The sequence below is a fragment of the Coenobita brevimanus genome, chromosome 93 (assembly GCF_032717465.1).
Source record: "Coenobita brevimanus isolate Jiangsu-jjx chromosome 93, ASM3271746v2, whole genome shotgun sequence".
NCBI classification, from domain to species: Eukaryota; Metazoa; Arthropoda; class Malacostraca; order Decapoda; family Coenobitidae; genus Coenobita; species Coenobita brevimanus.
In genome coordinates this window covers 44,631,530-44,637,108 of record NC_137046.1, presented here as the reverse complement: position 1 = coordinate 44,637,108, position 5,579 = coordinate 44,631,530, and the positions used below count along the sequence as shown (strand labels likewise).

The 5,579-nt window shown below is 39.3% G+C and overlaps 1 protein-coding gene across 1 annotated transcript in view; it reads right to left on the bottom strand.

Moving 5' to 3' along the window:
- The window catches only part of LOC145412500 (uncharacterized), a 27,173-nt gene extending 26,851 nt beyond the window's left edge, over positions 1–322 (bottom strand). The window contains exon 1 of the mRNA XM_080282387.1: positions 261–322. The gene's annotated coding sequence lies outside the window, so the exon portion shown is untranslated. The remainder of the gene's footprint in view (positions 1–260) is intronic.
- Between the last annotated feature and the right edge of the window lie 5,257 nt (positions 323–5,579).

The window sequence follows — 5,579 nt, the reverse complement described above, 5'->3', positions numbered from 1 at the left end:
AATAAATAGCTATGGTAACTAATATTGCCTATTGTTAGAGCACAATCATTAACATCAGTTATATTCGTATGCTCAAAGACAAGCAAGCACACACTACAACACGTAAATATAACTTTACAGTATGAAAACTAAACAGCAATCCGGCCTTAACAATAAAAATATATCACCTGCTAAGGTACTAGACTAAGGATCAGTTCACAGTGAAGCATATGCCGTGGACAATCAAGAATTTCTAAGACAGGCCAATAATTTTTACTCACTAGGCATCTATGCAACTAAACTTCTCTGACAGTCGACATGACTGCTAGAAGTAAATCCGGATGACACCTTACAGCAACGACGTGTAAGAGTAAATGCATACTGCACCACCCAGTCACCAAGCCAAGGTAACTGTATAAACAAACAAACACAATAACAATCAGCAGCTGAAATCATGAACTGTCTACATATCAGACGTGCGGCTCTTCATGTCAACTGCGGCTAAAGAACGTTCTTTGAAGAAAATAGAATGAAAAGGGAATTTTCACTGATATGCTGGAAAGGGAGAAATGGGTGCAAGAAATTGGGATGGGAATGATAAAATCTGCTCCAGTAACTTCAGTATAGCTACCGCACAATGAAAGGAGGAAGATACAGTGATATGAATTAGTACGATACAGGACACCTTACTTCAGAGTACCAGCACACCATTTGTTTCAAAAAATCTTGTACTGGCGTGACCTAATTATCAATTTTCCCTTTGTAATGTCGATTCCTGCTCTGCTAAAAATTTTCAATAATGGTGGCACACTAAGATAAATTAGATCATAGGTCCTGTGTTCCTGTTACGAATATATATATATATATATATATATATATATATATATATATATATATATATATATATATATATATATATATATATACACACACACACACACACACACACACACACACACACACACACACACACACAAGAGAGTGCGGGAGGCAATTTCTTACTCAATGAAAAAATGGGCTCACATAATAAACAGGTGCTAACATGATAAGAAAAAGGTACAGTACTAACATGATGAAAAGGTACTAACAAGTGGAAAGGGTGATTATAAGAGAAAAAGATACTAAACATAAGAAAAAAAATGAACTGACACAAAGAAATGTACTGAGACGAAAAAAGCTTGAGAGGGAAGGATCAACGCCCTCTGGCCTTCTGTGTTTACCAGTCGGGGACTTGCCAACATAAACGTTTACACCCCGAGGAACTGAAATGCAACGCCACACAACACTTGGGACTCTCGCCCTTTTTCTCCTTTCCCTGAAGCTCCAACTAGAGATACTGACCACGAGTTTAACGCTGAAAAAACCCTCCAGTGTTTGATTACGGTGAGGAGTGCCCACCTTAGCTGCCTTTGAAGCCAACTGGAGTGAATAATGGTACTTTGTGCCTGCCAGGCTGTCTGGTGAAGTTGTATTTGTGCCTTTCACGGTACACATCCATATGCATGACGAAGCCAAGCACCTTCTGACGATGACTCGAGGTGGTGACTTATTTAGCCTTATCCTCTCATCAGATATACCATCAAAAATATAATTTAATGCGTTACAGAGGCGGCAACTATGGTTGAACACACACACACACACAATATATATATATATATATATATATATATATATATATATATATATATATATATATATATATATATATATATATACAAAGCAATAATCTTGTTTTTTTCTCTAACTCCTTCACTATGACAATTCTCCCCTAAGCCGAATGAAATCGATCGGAAAGGCAGCTAAAAGCAGTGGAAAGTTTATTCCGAGTCCAAACTATGCTGTTGGTGAAAAAGTTAAACAATTAAACTAAAGAAGAGAAAGTTTTCAAAAAATATATAATACAATGTGTCAACGTGAGCGCATCCGGGAAGTTGCAACACAACCGGAGAACGTGAGCACAATGTTCATTATATCTGGATTTTGTTATCACAGAGGCGGCCACAAAAACCCGCGCCGCCTGATGTTACACAAGAACAAGGCCACGCATTTATAAATACTCACAACCTTAAGCTGGGGACAAGACTGCTTCTCTGTACGTTTGTCTTTACTCGAACAGCTGCCAAAAAGTCAAAGTCAAATTAGTGTGAATGTCAATGCGAAGAAAAAACAAAAACAAAACTCGTGTATACGTGACTAAAATTGACTATTACTGAGACTTGTTTATCGTAATAACTGGTTAAAATCATTATAAATACGATCCAGGAGTCTAAGATAACAACTCTGCACAATCCTTACAGCTTATATTTGGCAAATAAGAGCATTCCTGGTGACAAGATGGCAAGAAAAACAACAATACAGTAATATTAATAAAGGCCCTCCTCAGACCACTCATATCTAACACACTCGAGCACTGCGTGGAGAGGGACGGCGTGGTGGCACCGATATGACCTGGTGGGCTGGTTATACAAACATCTCTCACTACCTTCCCTATCTCCCGAAAAGAGGATGGTGGACTGCGGAAGAAGGGCAACTTTGGTGGTCAGTCCCCTGGGTGCACATTCAAATAAGCCTGGGGCTGCAACTACTATACGCCTTTCACCTTAACTTGGCCCAGATTTTCGTCCATTTGTATCTTATTTCACGTGGCTCAGTGGCGGAATAAGACGGTACTACGGCACTACATCCTTTCCGTACTTCTTCTTTTGACTAGCACACATTTCGTGACTATCACATATCTATTGTTACAACTCAGCATTCACGACGGGGCATGACGATTTTGGGCCAAGTTAGAGTAAAAGAAGTATAATAATATTTCATGGATGGCTCGTAGCATGAAAATGATTTTAAGACTATATTTTGCCTATACCAAACTACTGCACACACCAACAATTGGAGATGGTGTATGTAGCGTTTCTTACTGTCACTTCTTTTTCTGGGGGGGAGGGGGCAGGGAGTACAGGCAACACGGTGAGTATTGAATGCATTCATCAAATTTTGTCAAAAAATCCGTTTGTAATGCTTTTTAAATTTACAAAAAGACAACAAAGGGAAGTGACTACAAACCCCCTTCCCCCAATTACAGAGTCGGCCGATAATAATAATAATAATAATAATAATAATAATAATAATAATAATAATAATATTAATAATGAAAGCAGTAATCAAAATAATATCCGTATTCTAAAGTACAGTAATATCTTCCACTGGCATATTTTTCTGACCACTTGATCATTATGCCCTTTATTTCTTCGTCATCTCCCTCATATTTCCTCTCGCCTTACATAAGCCCATCTCGCTGTAACCCTGACCTATTCCCTCACCTCCTGACCTTTGTATCACGTCTGCTCTTCTCAGGGATGTCATGAGCGAGAGGAAGAGGAGGATGAGGAAACTGCTAATAAGGGAGGAGGAGGAGGAGGAGAGGAGGAGAAGTAATGTAATGTAGCTAGGTGATGATGATAATGGAGATAATGACGATGATGATGATGATAATGGTGATAGACTAATGGGTAAAAATAATGATGCAACTACCACTGCTGCTGCCGATGATGATAATGATAAAATGGAGGAGAGAGGGATGTGGAGAGAAGGAGAATGATAAACGGTCGAATGGCGATAAAGCAAAGTGGAGTCTGTTAAAGAAGATAATGGAGATGGCGATGAAGAAGACGAGGAGGCAGACGAGTAGGAGGTGGAGAGGGTTTTGAAAATGTGGTAGTGGTGGTGGTGGTGCTGGTGGTCACATAAGTAGATGACGGAAGTGTACAGTTGGGGACAAAAGTTGGTCTAATATTTCACCTCGTCTACTTCTCGCATTCCTATGTTGGCTGATATTCCTAGGCTGAGAGAGAATTGGTATGATTCTCTGCCATTAAACTGATTCTTTTTGATATAATGCCCCTGGAAGGAAAGTGATAAATTAGGTGAGAACCAAACGCAGTGGAACAGTAAGCGAACGTTTGTCTCTGACCGTACAAGAAGGGTCAATAGTTCTTTTATACCGTCTCCAATCCGTGTCAAAACCTTAGGAGAACTTGCACAACTAGTAAACAACAGTTAAATGGGATGGACTCTCGCTTTGTTTGCTCGGAATCCCAGAAGTGTAAAGGAATTATTGAGAGTGACTAGTGCACCGGGAGATGTAATGGTGATGAGGGTGGTGATGAAGGAATATGAACGGTGACGAATGTTCTGTGGACAACCTAGATGATGATGATGATGATGATGATGATGATGATGATGATGGAATATTAACGGTGGTGGATGTTCTGTGGGCAACCAGGGCAATGGCGATGATGGTGATGATGATGATGATGATGATGATGATGATGATGATGATGATGATGATGATGATGATGATGATACTACAGATGTGATAGAAATGATAGCCGTTAACCTCCACAGAGCGATGAAGTCTTGTGCATTTGATTCCCGCTACAAACAAACAATTTTACTCTGCTAAGGAAGAGAATTGTCAAGATTTCATAAACTCCTTAAGTAAAAGATGTCACCCCAAAGTAAAATGAAATCGTCCAACAGTAATAAAAATGAAAGAAATAATTCATCGTAATATAAGTGTTAATGAGCGGTGATGATGCTAAAGATAATAATAACGTTGAAGGGCGAACGCGAAGGTGTTAAGAGAAATATTTAAGGAGTGGGAAAAAGGATATAAATGTGACAATGACGTAAAAGGAAAACAACACCTAAGGAGAACGGAGAGGATAGCATTAAAGGACATGGTTGCAAATTAGGTTAAGATCAATAGGAAGTGTAGGCTGTGGAGCTGTAGGTGTTTTCAAGGTCCCTAATGTAGTCTAGCAGAGATATGGTGAGGCCTCCACGCTGGCTGATGTGGGTGAGTGTGATACAATACTCGGTTTACTCTAACTTGGCCGATTTCCATCTCTCCATACTGAACTCATAACACTAGAGTATCATGCTAGTCATGAAGAGGTGTCATAAATAGGATAGAGTCATAGTGTTATCTTTTTCTGTCATTAACCTCCGCGAAATAATCGAGTAAATATATATATATATATATATATATATATATATTTATTTATATATATATATATATATATATATATATATATATATATATATATATATTTATTTATTTATTTTAACCAGTTTAAGGTGGAAGAACTATAGTGTCAGCGTGGGTGAGAGAAAGGATGGTAATAGGGTGTGTGGGTATGGGTAGGAATGGGTGGCTGTGTGGGTATGAACTTGGGGAAGAAATAGAAGAATATATGATGAGAATTCGTGTAGGAGAGCATTAGAGGACATGGGTGAAGGGTAAGCGTGATGACATAAATGCTGTGTGGGTGTTCCTTTTTACGAGCGAGTAGTCTAACTGAGGATGCGGGTGGAGATACGGGTGATATTTTTATGTGGAAGAGGATGTAGGTGTGTGAGTTTGCGTAATGTTGAGTGACGGGTTAAGGCGATAATCAAGGCACGTGTGGCAGCGTGGGCACGACGTGTGTGGCCTTGGACTTGACAGCACGAACACGAACAAAAAAAAGTCGTGGGAGTGGTTCAAGACATACGCAGACGCACTCGTGAGGGGCGTAGTTATGAATGAACAAACGTGG